At 42.7% G+C, this 16,377-nt stretch overlaps 1 pseudogene; it reads right to left on the bottom strand.

Moving 5' to 3' along the window:
- Nucleotides 1–1,891: 1,891 nt before the first annotated feature.
- Nucleotides 1,892–7,470, bottom strand: LOC139565213 (perforin-1-like; annotated as a pseudogene).
- Between the last annotated feature and the right edge of the window lie 8,907 nt (nt 7,471–16,377).

The following is a 16,377-nucleotide window of genomic DNA, read 5'->3' as shown; positions in this document are numbered from 1 at the left end:
CGTGATCACATGTGAAGTGTTCCAAAAACATGATTTCATGTGAAATCATGTGATTGTACACGTGTGAAATATTTTTGTTTCTCTGTAAAGGCATTCAGGGCCAAATCCTACTGTAACTTGATATCCATGAATAACTTGAATTCTCATGTCTACCATTGACCCCAATAACATGGTTTACATGAAAGTCTGGGTTAACGCATGTACAGTGGGGAGAACAAGTATTTGATACACTGCCGATTTTGCAGGTTTTCCTACTTACAAAGCATGTAGAGGTCTGTAATTTTTATCATAGGTACACTTCAACTATGAGAGACGGAATCTAAAACAAAAATCCAGAAAATCACATTGTATGATTTTTAAGTAATTCATTTGCATTTTATTGCATGACATAAGTATTTGATACATCAGAAAAGCAGAACTTAATATTTGGTACAGAAACCTTTGTTTGCAATTACAGAGATCATACGTTTCCTGTAGTTCTTGACTAGGTTTGCACACACTGCAGCAGGGATTTTGGCCCACTCCTCCCTACAGATCTTCTCCAGATCCTTCAGGTTTCGGGGCTGTCGCTGGGCAATACGGACTTTCAGCTCCCTCCAAAGATTTTCTATTGGGTTCAGGTCTGGAGACTGGCTAGGCCACTCCAGGACCTTGAGATGCTTCTTACGGAGCCACTCCTTAGTTGCCATGGCTGTGTGTTTCGTGTCGTTGTCATGCTGGAAGACCCAGCCACGACCCATCTTCAATGCTCTTACTGAGGGAAGGAGGTTGTTGGCCAAGATCTCGCGATACATGGCCCCATCCATCCTCCCCTCAATACGGTGCAGTCGTCCTGTCCCCTTTGCAGAAAAGCATCCCCAAAGAATGATGTTTCCACCTCCATGCTTCACGGTTGGGATGGTGTTCTTGGGGTTGTACTCATACTTCTTCTTCCTCCAAACACGGCGAGTGGAGTTAGACCAAAAAGCTCTATTTTTGTCTCATCAGACCACATGACCTTCTCCCATTCCTCCTATGGATCATCCAGATGGTCATTGGCAAACTTCAGACAGGCCTGGACATGCACTGGCTTAAGCAGGGGGACCTTGCGTGCGCTGCAGGATTTTAATCCATGACGGCGTAGTGTGTTACTAATGGTTTTCTTTGAGACTGTGGTCCCAGCTCTCTTCAGGTCATTGACCAGGTCCTGCCGTGTAGTTCTGGGCTGATCCCTCACCTTCCTCATGATCATTGATGCCCCACGAGGTGAAATCTTGCATGGAGCCCCAGACCGAGGGTGATTGACCGTCATCTTGAACTTCTTCCATTTTCTAATAATTGCGCCAACAGTTGTTTCCTTCTCACCAAGCTGCTTGCCTATTGTCCTGTAGCCCATCCCAGCCTTGTGCAGGTCTACAATTTTATCCCTGATGTCCTTACACAGCTCTCTGGTCTTGGCCATTGTGGAGAGGTTGGAATCTGTTTGATTGAGTGTGTGGACAGGTGTCTTTTATACAGGTAACGAGTTCAAACAGGTGCAGTTAATACAGGTAATGAGTGGAGAACAGGAGGGCTTCTTAAAGAAAAACTAACAGGTCTGTGAGAGCCGGAATTCTTACTGGTTGGTAGGTGATCAAATACTTATGTCATGCAATAAAATGCAAATTAATTATTTTAAAATCATACAATGTGATTTTCTGGATTTTTGTTTTAGATTCCGTCTCTCACAGTTGAAGTGTACCTATGATAAAAATTACAGACCTCTACATGCTTTGTAAGTAGGAAAACCTGCAAAATCGGCAGTGTATCAAATACTTGTTCTCCCCACTGTATATTCAGCCCACAGGTAGGATTCAGCCCACAAGTATCAAATTATTCAGTAGTCAAATAATCACTGGCACCATGATAGGCCTACTCAATTTATTGAATGACAGTACAAGCAGAAAATAGAAAATTCAATGATCGAATGTAATTTTCATTAACAAAGTTCAAACAAACGTGAAAGGAAAGGAACATAATTATACAAAAAAAGAATAAATACAGTGAAAACTAAATGTAAGTGTGTAAGGCACATTTGCTTTCTCAGCTGTTGCCAAGTGTCATGTCAGTTGAGGAATGTGGTCATATTTCTGTTACCTTCGTCTAATGCAGAGGATGCGTCCCAAATGGCACCCCATTCCCTATATAGTGCACTACTTTTGACCAGAGCCCTATGGGCCCTGGTCTAAGGCAATGCACTATAAATGGAATAGGATGCCATTTGCCACCATCCAGAGTGATGCATCCAGAGTCAGTGGTCTCACCCACTTCATCTGGGTGGCAATGAATCAAAAAAAGCACTTGGGTAATGTTCCCCTTCAAGCAGGCCTCAAGTAGACCTAAAATCCCTCCTTTCACATTACTTTCAATAAGTGTTTTTTCGTGTGTCACAGATATACGAGTAATACTGAAACCCCAACTATTTGGATGTATCAGACATTACATAGAATTGTTAAAAAAAAAAAAAAAATAGGTCAATATTGAGAAATAATTTAGTTTTGTGACAGAAAGAAAAACGATACGAATGTAGAGGCAACCCTGAAGCAATGAATCATTTTATCGCCTTGGAAAGGAAGACCGAGCTTCTCAACGCAAGCTAATTGATTGACCTATAGATTTAATTAATTTTTAAAAACTGATTTACCATTAGCCTCATGTAACAAAGGTGAAGCAGAGAGAAAAGTGCAAAGGACCGTCTGGCATGTCGTGCGGCCTTATGCTCCACAGGGAGTAAATAGTCCTGTGTGGCTCAGATGTCAAGAGCATTGGTTAGAGGGTTGTGGGTTTGATTCCCGCTGGAGGTCACATACTCTGAAATATATGCACTGTACTGTAAGTCCTTTTGGATAAAAGCATCTGCTAAATGGCATATATTATTATTATATTATAATTAAGTAACTAATTTAACATGAAGGGCACCGGTCCTGTTCCGTTTACTGTGAGAACCCTGGAAGAGGGTGGGTAACGTCTCTGTCTCTCTGTCCCAGTCATGGATGTAACTCAGCCTACCCTGGGACCCAGGCGAGGGGGCATACTGATCACAGAAGGCTCCTTTAAGGCTGGGGCCACAAACTACAGACAGGGAGACATAAATCGTACCGTGTTTCAACTTGAAACTTTGGTTGACGTTCATGCCCCTTTGAGGGGTTATGGAGCCCTTTCCTAGCAGGTCATCGTTCCATCAGTGGTCGCGTCCCACACTTCAAAGTTCAAGGCTCTGTTAGGGAACACAGAGAGTGGGTGAATGAGAGAGAGCACTCTAAGTAAGAGCAGTGGTAATACACAAAATATTCACAATGCTGGCTAAATGTATTTTTTTCAACACATTTTTTTTTTTTTTACTCTTACAAGGTTTTATAGAATAGGGAGCATAATTAGCAAACTGGAAACTACCCTGGAGATCCCACAGACAAAGACAAAGAGCCCAAAACACCCTTAACATATGTCTTGCTGCTCCACTTATTCCTTTGTACAGGAAGCCTATACATAGTAACCCTCAAGAGACGGATATGACTATTTAACATAAAAATTTAACAAAAAACTCACTGTCTACTTTTCAAATCCACCGTTCCATACTGAATCCTGTAGTTCCAGTAGGGGAAGTCATTGTTCCAGATCACAGGAGTGGAACCGTCTCGCTTTCCGTAGAAGACCTTGACGTAGCCATCTGTCTTAGATAAGTTGTCGCCCCAGAGCCCCGTAGCTCGAACCACCGTCACATTCATCCTGGCCACGCCCGGTTTACCGGGGCAGCAGTTGGAGTCCACGTTCCTGTGACCGCTACACTTACAGATTCAGTCTTTGTTGCGTCTCCCCATCTTGCAAGCAGAAGGGCAGGAGGTGGACACAGCGTACTTCTGGATGTAGTCTCTGATGGCATTGCGCTGGTTGGCCTTTTAAGGATGGGTTTGTCTCTGGCCAGGAAGTGCAAGGAGCTGAGCTGGTAAGAGACCACACCAGGGACCATCTTCAGGGACTTCAGCCAGGTTTTATAACCAGACACCCTTGAAAACCAGACACCCTTGATGGTGCCACTGGCTTCCACCCCCAGACAGTTGCTGACAGAATGGAGGGAGAGGCCGCTCAAATCAAATCAAATCAAACCAAATCAAATTTTATTAGTCACATACACATGGTTAGCAGATGTTAATGCGAGTGTAGCGAAATGCTTGTGCTTCTAGTTCCGACAATGCAGTAATAACAACAAGTAATCTAACCTAACAATTCCACAACTACTACCTTATACACACAAGTGTAAAGGGATAAAGAATATGTACATAAAGATATATGAATGAGTGATGGTACAGAACGGCATAGGCAAGATGCAGTAGATGGTATAGAGTACGGTATATACATATGAGATGAGTACTGTAGGGTATGTAAACATAAAGTGGCATAGTTTAAAGTGGCTAGTGGTACATGTATTACATAAAGATGGCAAGATGCAGTAGATGATATAGAGTACAGTATATACATATACATATGAGATGGGTAATGTAGGGTATGTAAACATTATATTAAGTGGCATTGTTTAAAGTGGCTAGTGGTAAATTTTTACATAATTTCCATCAATTCCCATTTTTAAAGTGGCTGGAGTTGAGTCAGTATGTTGGCAGCGGCCGCTAAATGTTAGTGGTGGCTGTTTAACAGTCTGATGGCCTTGAGATAGAAGCTGTTTTTCAGTCTCTCGGTCCCTGCTTTGATGCACCTGTACTGACCTCGCCTTCTGGATGATAGCGGGGTGAACAGGCAGTGGCTTGGGTGGTTGTTGTCCTTGATGATCTTTATGGCCTTCCTGTGACATCGGGTGGTGTAGGTGTCCTGGAGGGCAGGTAGTTTGCCCCCGGTGATGCGTTCTGCAGACCTCACTACCCTCTGGAGAGCCTTACGGTTGTGTGCGGAGCAGTTGCCGTACCAGGCGGTGATACAGCCCGACAGGATGCTCTCGATTGTGCATCTGTAGAAGTTTGTGAGTGCTTTTGGTGACAAGCCGAATTTCTTCAGCCTCCTGAGGTTGAAGAGGCGCTGCTGCGCCTTCTTCACAACGCTGTCTGTGTGGGTGGACCAATTCAGTTTGTCCGTGATGTGTACACCGAGGAACTTAAAACTTTCCACCTTCTCCACTACTGACCCGTCGATGTGGATAGGGGGGTGCTCCCTCTGCTGTTTCCTGAAGTCCACAATCATCTCCTTTGTTTTGTTGACGTTGAGTGTGAGGTTATTTTCCTGACACCACACTCCGAGGGCCCTCACCTCCTCCCTGTAGGCCGTCTCGTCGTTGTTGGTAATCAAGCCTACCACTGTAGTGTCATCCGCAAACTTGATGATTGAGTTGGAGGCGTGCATGGCCACGCAGTCGTGGGTGAACAGGGAGTACAGGAGAGGGCTCAGAACGCACCCTTGTGGGGCCCCAGTGTTGAGGATCAGCGGGGTGGAGATGTTGTTACCTACCCTCACCACCTGGGGGCGGCCCGTCAGGAAGTCCAGGACCCAGTTGCACAGGGCGGGGTCGAGACCCAGGGTCTCGAGCTTGATGACGAGTTTGGAGGGTACTATGGTGTTAAATGCTGAGCTGTAATCGATGAACAGCATTCTCACATAGGTATTCCTCTTGTCCAGATGGGTTAGGGCAGTGTGCAGTGTGGTTGCGATTGCGTCGTCTGTGGACCTATTGGGTCGGTAAGCAAATTGGAGTGGGTCTAGGGTGTCCGGTAGGGTGGAGGTGATATGGTCCTTGACTAGTCTCTCAAAGCACTTCATGATGACGGAAGTGAGTGCTACGGGGCGGTAGTCGTTTAGCTCAGTTACCTTAGCTTTCTTGGGAACAGGAACAATGGTGGCCCTCTTGAAGCATGTGGGAACAGCAGACTGGGATAAGGATTGATTGAATATGTCCGTAAACACACCAGCCAGCTGGTCTGCGCATGCTCTGAGGACGCGGCTGGGAATGCCGTCTGGGCCTGCAGCCTTGCGAGGGTTAACACGTTTAAATGTTTTACTCACCTCGGCTGCAGTGAAGGAGAGCCCGCAGGTTTTGGTAGCGGGCCGTGTCAGTGGCACTGTATTGTCCTCAAAGCGGGCAAAAAAGTTATTTAGCCTGTCTGGGAGCAAGACATCCTGGTCCGCAACGGGGCTGGTTTTCTTTTTGTAATCCGTGATAGACTGTAGACCCTGCCACATACCTCTTGTGTCTGAGCTGTTGAATTGCGACTCTATTTTGTCTCTGTACTGGGACTTAGCCTGTTTGATTGCCTTGCGGAGAGAATAGCTACACTGTTTGTATTCGGTCATGTTTCCGGTCACCTTGCCCTGGTTAAAAGCAGTGGTTCGCGCTTTCAGTTTCACGCGAATGCTGCCGTCAATCCACGGTTTCTGGTTTGGGAATGTTTTAATCGTTGCTGTGGGTACGACATCGTCAATGCACTTCCTAATGAACTCGCTCACTGAATCAGCATATTCGTCCATGTTGTTGTTGGACGCAATGCGGAACATATTCCAATCCGCGTGATCGAAGCAGTCTTGAAGCGTGGAATCAGATTGGTCGGACCAGCGTTGAACAGACCTGAGCGCGGGAGCTTGTTGTTTTAGTTTCATGGCCATCTCACAGGTGCGTATGGCTGTGGTGGAGTGCACCCGGAGTGGATGTAGTGGGTGCCATAGATGGAGATGAAGTGGCTGTAGGCAGGGCCGGTCTTGTGAGTGTACATGCAAGGGTGGTTTTTTAGGGAGTCCTGAAACTCCCGGCTCAGGGGAAGTTGGGTTCGGAGGCGGAAGCTAAGGACAGGGAGAGAGGTAGGAGGAATGAAAAAAACTTCAACAACATGGAGAACACTGTTTTTTCCCGTATACAATCTATATACATTTCTGTTGTCTTTTTTTTTGCTTTAGACTGCATTAATTTACATGCTATGGCACTAAAATCAAAATCTTGACTCACGTGTAATATTTGCATTTGAATTCATGGCTGGTGAAAGAGAACTTGTCTTTGGTGGAGTGGTCTCTGGCGAACATGGCAGTTTTGGAGTGTGTGCCTCCAACAGCAACCCCAGCAATGCCCTTGATTCCCAGGCCAACCTTCCAGCTAACGCTGGCAGAGTTAGCGGTCTCCTTCAGAACGGAGCTGCTCGACTCGTACATCTGGCTGCTGAGGCTCCGACGACACGTCACCTTTGTGCGCCAGTCCAGTGTGGAGAGCGGTAACTTCTGGACCTGGTTGTCCATCAGAGTGTTGGTGCACAGGGTGCAGTTACCGTCGTGCCCACCCACCATGAACTTCCGCACATCCACCACAAAGGCGCCGGAGGTCTGCATCTTGACGATGTCAAAACCCTCTCCGGCCAGGTTGTGACCGGGGACGAACGGAGCCTTCTGGCAGTCGGTGAAGGAGCCAGTGTGGCAGCCGTGACACACAGGGAGGAAGAGGAGGAGGTAGAGTAGAAGGTTGACAGGCATTGCAGGTGCTGGGAAGAGAGAAAATTGACAAATGTGGTGTGACAAAGGCAGGGGATAGACAGAAAGAATTTAATGAGGGATTTTTGAAATAAAGTTATTAAAAGATTTTGCAATTGCCATCCCAATGGGCAAAGACGTCACATCAACATCACAACAATTTACTAAATTTGGGTGTAATATTAAAGGACAGAAATAAATAAAAAACGTCTCAGGTCACTGTGAAATCCACACGGAAGTTCGTTCAGGCATTCCAAGATTTGTATTTTCCACATTGCCTTGAAAAGGTCACTAAAGTTAATGAATTGGAAAACAATATAACAAAGATCATACATTGGATATAAGAGGAGTTATTGATGCAAACATCTTGGATTCAGATCTAAATCCAAGCAAAGAAAACTGGTTGACATTTAATGGGAAGATTTTGCTGTACATATGAGAGAATAATTTTGATAAAGTATATCTTTAAAAAATATATATAATAATTTGAGGAACAAATTAATTATTATTTGATTTACTGAGCCTCCATCATATCCTAAAGAGGACTTTTTACTAAAAAAATAAATAACGATTTAGTACTAGTATTGTTTTCTATCTCTCAATTTCTCCATACCGTGCAACAATGATTACAGTATTCATACTCCACTGACTGAATGGCTCTCTCATTTGAACTGTCTTTGAGAATCCAAATAACTAAACCTTATATTAGGCAGTATGTCCTTTTGGACAATCGAGCTCTTTCAATTCTTTGGATTGTGAGTAGTTGTCTTATTGACTGTTGGAAATAGTCAAGCGAGTTAACAATAGTTCATGGGTTCACAATAGGGACTATATGACCATCATGTAGATAAAGAACAACATTATGAACTGAAATTCAGAATAACGTTACTTCCTTTCGAATATGAAAAGCGGGGTCTTTATATCCAGTGATGATTCATAAAATATGTACATTGAGTGGCAGGGAAACAACAATAGTGAGTTTTCTACAAGAGGAATGCAATCAAATTATTTGGACTCACCTTACACAGAGACGTTGGTATTTCGAGGTGTAATACATTGGACAGGACAACAGGAAAACTCTCTTTATATACCAACATACAGTATGTCAAATGGGGAGTGGCTAACAGAGATATACCAATGTATGGAGTAGTCTGTGACAAACCAAACAACCAACTAAGCACAAACTCTCTCTCACACGCACGTTGTCACAACCTCTCTAACACCCAAATATACCCATACACACAACACAAATACAAAGGACAGGCATACTTCATTTTAAAAAAACGTTCACTTCACTGCTTTATTTAGCCTTACTTAGTTTGACAATTTCCCATTGACAGACCAGTCAAATAGTTCTGACACACACTCTTTCTTGTTCCCTCTAACTGCATATTTGTATGACAGTCCCAGCCCTGAACATTGAGAGTTCGATCAGGCCCTCGGTTTTTTATCTGATGAAAAATGAATGCTTAGAAGTATAAAACCAGACGTGCCACATTTACATTAATGTTGCGTCTTTCATGATACCTTTGTAGTGTGCACATCAGTAACTGTTATTTTCCAATCCATTGCACTATGCACTATCGCTCCACCATTTCCTGGTTGCTAAAACTCTAGTAGTTTGCCAAATTTCAGTTTATGTGACAAAATAAGCGGGTATAGTGTAGAGAATCATTGTACCATGATAGAGGCATCACTACAGACCCTGGTTCGATTCCAGACTGTATCACAACCGGCCGTGATTGGGAGTCCCACAGGGCGGTGCACAAATGGCCCAGCGTCGTCCGTGTTAGGGTTTGGCCGGGGTAGGCCGTCATTGTCAATAAGAATTTGTTCTTAAAACCTCTAACGAGTCACCCTCCCGGATCCGGGATCCTCCTCATCAAAAAAGCTGACTTGCATAGCCTAGCGCGACAGGGATATAATATAATTTTCATGAAATCACAAGTCCAATACAGCAAATGAAAGATAAACATCTTGTGAATCCAGCCATCATTTCCGATTTTTAAAATGTTTTACAGCGAAAACACAATATATATTTATATTAGCTCACCACAATAGCCAAACACACAACGCCATGTTTTCACCATGTTTCCACCGCAAAGGTAGCTTCACAAAACCCACAAATAGAGATACAATTAATCACTAACCTTGAACAACTTCATCAGATGACAGTCTTATAACATCATGTTATACAATACATTTATGTTTTGTTCGAAAATGTGCATATTTGAGGTATAAATCGTAGTTTTACATTGCAGCCACCATCACAAATAGCACCAAAACAGCCAGAATAATTACAGAGAGCAACGTGAAATACATAAATACTTATCATAAAACATTTATGAAAAATACATGGTGTACAGCAAATGAAAGATAAACATCTTGTGAATCCAGCCAATATTTCCGATTTTTTAAGTGTTTTACAGCGAAAACACAATATATATTTATATTAGCTCACCACAATAGCCAAACACACAACGCCATTTATTCACCGTAAAGATAGCTTTCACAAAACCCACAAATAGAGATAAAATTAATCACTAACCTTTGGACAACTTCATCAGATGACAGTCTTATAACATCATGTTCTACAATACATTTATGTTTTGTTCAAAAATGTGCATATTTAGAGGTACAAATCCTGGTTTTACATTGTGAATATGTAGCTATGATGCACCAAATTGTCCGGAGATATTTTGGACAGTCACGTAATCTAACCAAAGAACTCATCATAAACTTTACTAAAAAATACATGTTGTACAGCAAATGAAAGCTACACTGGTTCTTAATGCAACCGCTGTGTTAGATTTAAAAAAAATAACTTTAGTACAACAAACAGCATGCAATATTGTGAGACAGCGCTCACCTATTCTCCGCCTTGTTGGAGCCAACATATTCCACAAAAATACGAAATAACATCATAAATATTCTCTTACTTTTGATGATCTTCCATCAGAATGTTGTGCAAGGAGTCCTAGTTCCAGAATAAATCGTTGTTTTGTTTTAGAATGTCCATTTCTTCTGTCGAATTAGCAACTTTGGCTAGCCATGTGGAGGGCACATGTCCAAAAAATCTTTGCGCCTGGAACGAAAAATTCCAAAATTCCCAATAAACGTCGAATAAACTGGTCAAACTCGGTTGAAAATCCTACTTTATGATGTTCTTCTCATGTGTATCCAATAAAATCAGAGCCGGAGCATTTCGTCGTGTATACCTAACGCTTTTCAGAAGACAATGTGAGGTTCCCTGGCGCCCAGTTGAAAACCAACAAAAGAGCGGACCTGTCACTCCAAAAGCTCTCATTCGGTCTCAGATCAAGCTAGACACCCCATTCAACATTCTACTGCCTGTTGACATCTAGTGGAAGGCGTATGAATTTTCACTTCCTGTCTGGAAGTTTGCTGCCAAATTAGTTCTGTTTTACTCACAGATATAATTCAAACAGTTTTAGAAACTTCAGAGTGTTTTCTATCCAATAGTAATAATAATATGCATATTGTATGATCTAGAACAGAGTACGAGGCCGTTTAATTTGGGCACGATTTTTTTCCCAAAGTGAAAACAGCGCCCCCTATTAAGAAGAAGTTTTAACTTACATTTACATTTAAGTCATTTAGCAGACGCTCTTATCCAGAGCGACTTACAAATTGGTGCATTCACCTTATGATATCCAGTGGAACAACCACTTTACAAACCACTCTTTTAAGGGGGGGGGGGGGTTAGAAGGATTACTTTATCCTATCCTAGGTATTCCTTAAAGAGGTGGGGTTTCAGGTGTCTCCGGAAGGTGGTGATTGACTCCGCTGACCTGGCGTCGTGAGGGAGTTTGTTCCACCATTGGGGTGCCAGAGCAGCGAACAGTTTTGACTGGGCTGAGCGGGAACTGTACTTCCTCAGAGGTAGGGAGGCGAGCAGGCCAGAGGTGGATGAACGCAGTGCCCTTGTTTGGGTGTAGGGCCTGATCAGAGCCTGAAGGTACGGAGGTGCCGTTCCCCTCACAGCTCCGTAGGCAAGCACCATGGTCTTGTAGCGGATGCGAGCTTCAACTGGAAGCCAGTGGAGAGAGCGGAGGAGCGGGGTGACGTGAGAGAACTTGGGAAAGTTGAACACCAGACGGGCTGCGGCGTTCTGGATGAGTTGTAGGGGTTTAATGGCACAGGCAGGGAGCCCAGCCAACAGCGAGTTGCAGTAATCCAGACGGGAGATGACAAGTGCCTGGATTAGGACCTGCGCCGCTTCCTGCGTGAGGCAGGGTCGTACTCTGAGAATGTTGTAGAGCATGAACCTACAGGAACGGGTCACCGCCTTGATGTTAGTTGAGAACGACAGGGTGTTGTCCAGGATCACGCCAAGGTTCTTAGCACTCTGGGAGGAGGACACAATGGAGTTGTCAACCGTGATGGCATCATCATTTAACTGACTTGCCTAGTTAAATAAAGGTTAAATAAAAAAGGACATAACAATGGCTAACTGTGAACGTTTGCACCTTCTCACAAAGCAACAGTCTTGCGTGACGCAGTTGTTGATTCTGCTCGCCACAAGTCTTAAGGATCACACTCCTGATGGAACCAAAATAACACTAGAGCTTACATTAACATCAAACACTGGCGGTCCACTGGTGTGGGGGTAAGTCTCAATGGAAAAGCACCATTAGTTATGGGGTACAACTTGTTTTCAGAGAAACAACATTTCCATCGGCTCATTATAGCAGCTGTGATGCTGGTACAGTAGAGATAGGAGTTTCATTGTTAGATTCCAAAATGGTTGTTTTGTTTATTTACTAGGCCTAGTTGTGTAGTTGTAGTAGTAGAAGTAGTAGTGGTAGTATTAGTTGTACTAGTAGTATAAATGACTACAGTCGACACATTGCTTGGGTATATTTGTAAGAGTGTAACTGTGTGTGTGAGAATTTGCATGCATGTGTGTACAGAGCAGCTTCAGAGGTGTTGAAAGGAAAGGAGACAAACAGATGACTCGGCAGAAAAGTTGGAAAAAGTCACACCTCTCAAATGGCTCTGCCGAGACGGCACATTCTCTTATAACACAAAGAGGAACATAGATCCCTTTTTTTTTTATAGCAACTCAGTCAAAATAAGCTTAATCTGCTTGTCTTTACTTCTCACTTCACCCCAAAAAGTCGGTCAATGGACAAATTGCCTGCCATCATGGTTTTTGTTGAGCACGCTGCAATAAGTGTCGCATGTTACTGTCTGCTTGGTCTGGGTTGAACGAGGGTGTGGGTTTCCATGTTTCCATGTCCGTCTACTGTAGTCTGTCTGTTGCAGTGGTGGTTATTCGTATGTAGCCTAGTAAAATGGGTTGTTCAACCCTTTAGTTGGGGGGGGAAGCTTGTCAGGTTCTATGATGATAGAAGACTGATGATTGAAGACCTCAAAGACTTCCAAATGTACAGTATATAAGCTCAATTCAATTTCAGACCACAATGTTGTAAGCAATTCAAAATATGAACTACATATGCACCACAGCCCTTGCCATGGAACTAATTAACGCTACATTTTTCGCACAGGAGAATCCTCTAACTGTCTGAGCAGCTAGAGGAAATCCCAGATACTTACATGGCTTGAGATACGACCTCAGCAGATTTACAATAAATATGTATATTTATAAACGTACATATTTTTTGTTAAATGTGCTGTAATTAAAGGTAAATTATGTTTCATTTTTGGTTACAGATTAAACCGAGATCCGAATTTGACATGTAAGCAGCAGGCCTCTGAGAGATCAAATTATGTTCAGTCTAACCGGGCAGGATGTGGAGGCGTAAGGGGACTGATGACAGACATGTAGATTTACTGTTTCAGTTTCAGGCAGAAGCCAAGCCATCAAACAATGTCACAGAATTCCAAAATAAAGGCCAGGGCCTGGTGCCCACTGCAGTACTTTACTGACAAATCAGCATTCTGCTCGAGACGCTGCGAAGACAATGAAACACACCAGGAAGTGAATGGAAAAGTCCAGAATGAGACTTTTATTCTTAGTTCTTCAACATGGGTTCAGATCAGATAAATCCCTGATACTGCTATGATGATGTACTATTTCACATAGTCATGGCAGAAATGGGATGCTATAAAAAAATAACTTATTCTCGTTGGATTTTTTCCAAAAAGATGAGACAGCAAGCCAGGAGACGTGGGAGAATTGTATTGCCGTCTTCAGAAAGGGGACGAGAATGGGAGAATTCAGAACTGTTCATTTGTGACCGTGCAAGATGGAACAATGCCTTTGCCTTGAAAATAATACTTCTCATGTGAATGGCTCAAAAAGAATGAGCCGAAATTTAAGATATATTTTTTTAAAGCCCTATATCCGAATAACAATTAGTGATTGTAAACACCAAATTAGGGCCTCAACATACTTGCCTAATCCCTTATCACCTCTCCACAGTATAGTTACAGGCCAGCTGGACCCACAATGCACTGCAACACGTTACGCTTAACTGACCATTGGGCCAATTGTATGTGTGGGTGAAATGGTGTTATATTGTCCCATTACAGCTCCCTGGCACGCCTCCTTGGTCACAGTCATTCTTTCCATCCCTCCTCTCCTCTGGCCCTTCAAGTCAAAAGTCCACTGAGTCATAATGCTGCAGGCCCTGCTCCCCCAAGAGGCCAAAGAGGGCAAAGACACGTTTCCAATTTAGATGGAAATTGTGGTGTCCATTTCATGTTTGATTAGCAAGGGCATTTTATCCGGGTTTTTCTTTTTGGCAACTCACAGAAACAGAAATTCTTGCTTCCTTAAAAGCTATTGACACCAGGAAGTCATTAGGGGCTGACAATTTGGTCCCGTCTTTGCTTACGTATGCAGCACCCACCATTGCTGGCTCAGTAACACACATTTTTTATTTAACTTTAGTATCAGGAAATATTCCAAAAGTGTGGAAAGAAGCTTTTGTATTGCCACTCAACTCCATAAGGGTGGGGATCGTAGTGATCTCGATAATTATCGACCCACTTCCAGGCTCCCTTGTCTTGCGAAATTCCTAGAATCATTGGTCAACAAACAGCTACGTTATTATCTGTCTGTAAATGGTGTTCTTAATGTTAATCAATCCGGATTCAGACCTGAACATAGCACCACTACGGCTACCATGCATGTTGTAAACGATATTGCAAATGCCTTAGATGAAAGAAAGAATTGGGCTCCATGTTTGTCGACTTGTCAAAAACTTTTGATACTGTAGACCATGTTATTCTGTTGAGTAAGCTGTCCCTGGTAGAGTTGGGTACTGATGCTTGCCGATGGTTTGATAATTATCTCAATGACAGAACTCCGGCCATCAAGGTAGATGGAGTTCCTTGAATTACATAAAGGGGTGCCCCTTTCCTCGGCCCACTACTGTTTACAAACGATATAAATAACATTGGTAATGCTGTAAAAACAAAATCTATTCATTTGTAAGCAGATGATATAGTGTTGTATTCCATTGCTCCATCAGTCGGATAAGCCTTTTCAAATTTGAAATCAGATTTTCTAGCACTGCAGTTGTCAATATTGGACCTAAAGTCAGTGCTAAATGCAAACAAAACAAAAGACAGATCTAAATGAACTTGTAATGACAAGTTTGAACGTTACACAAATTGAGCGAGTTCCTTCCCGACAAATGTCTTCGTATCTGGCGTGAGAGAAAACTGTAATTAAAAACAAAACATGTCACTGAGCTGGTGAAGAAGGTGACGTTCAAGGTTGGTTTATTTTACAGAAACAAAGCATGTCTGACTTTTGTCAATAGGAAGGAAATTGTCCATTTTGATTACGGGGGTATTATCTATATGCATGCAGCAGCATCTGGACTTAAACCGCTAGATGCTGTTTTCCATTGTGCCCTTGGGTTTATTACTGGTGATGCTTATAGAACTCACCATTATGTTTTTATCAAAAAGTGGGTTGGACCTCTTTGTATGTAAGGAGAGAGCAGTATTCTCTTGTGTTTATTTACAAAGCACTTATGCAGAAATGTCCTTTGTATCTATCATCATTCATTCAATTTAGACTTAGAAATTACCAATCCCGGTCACAGGCTTGGATGACACTGGAGGCCCCTTTAGTCTCCATAGAGTTGGTATTAATTTTTTCCCCCTTCATGAGGAACAACTCATAAAGGATCTCTGAAATGAGATGTTCTGGTCCCCCTTGGTCAGCTCAGAGAAATTATTAGAGACCTATGCTGATAAATGTGTCAGTCTTTCTTAATATGTTTGGTAATTCTGTATATTGTATGCTGTACAGTGCATTCAGAAAGTATTCAGACCCCTTCCCTTTTTCCACAATTTGTTACGTTACAGACTTATTCTAAAATCGATGAAAGAAATATTTTCCCTCATCAATCTACACACAATACCCCTCAATGACAAATTGAAAACAGGTTTTTTGACATTTTTGCAAATGTATTACAAATTTAAAAAATAAATAGCTTATTTACATAAGTATTCAGCCCTTTGCTATGAGACTCAGGTGCATTCTGTTTCCATTGAGAATTTTATTTATTTATATTATTGAACCTTTATTTAACTAGGCATCCTTGAGATGTTTCTTCAACTTGATTGGAGTTCACCGCCAATTGATTTGGAAAGGCACACACTTGTCTATATAAGTTCCCACAGCTGACAGTGCATGTTAGAGCAAAAACCAAGACATGTGGTCGAAGAAATTGTCCGCAGAGCTTCAAGACAGGGTTCTGTCAAGGAAGAGATCGGGGGAAGAGTACCAAAAGAATTCTGCAGCATTGAAGGTCCCCAAGAACACAGTGGCCTCCATCATTCTTAAGCTGGAGTCTTATATCTCCCTCACTAACTTTAAGCATCAGCTGTCAGAGCAGCTTACCAATCATTGCACCTGTAAGCAGCCCATCTGTAAATAGCCCACCCAATTACCTCATCCCCATA

The sequence above is a fragment of the Salvelinus alpinus genome, chromosome 36 (genome assembly GCF_045679555.1).
Source record: "Salvelinus alpinus chromosome 36, SLU_Salpinus.1, whole genome shotgun sequence".
Classification (NCBI taxonomy): domain Eukaryota; kingdom Metazoa; phylum Chordata; class Actinopteri; order Salmoniformes; family Salmonidae; genus Salvelinus; species Salvelinus alpinus.
The sequence above is the reverse complement of the archived record's forward strand: the minus strand, read 5'-3'. Positions and strand labels throughout refer to the sequence as shown.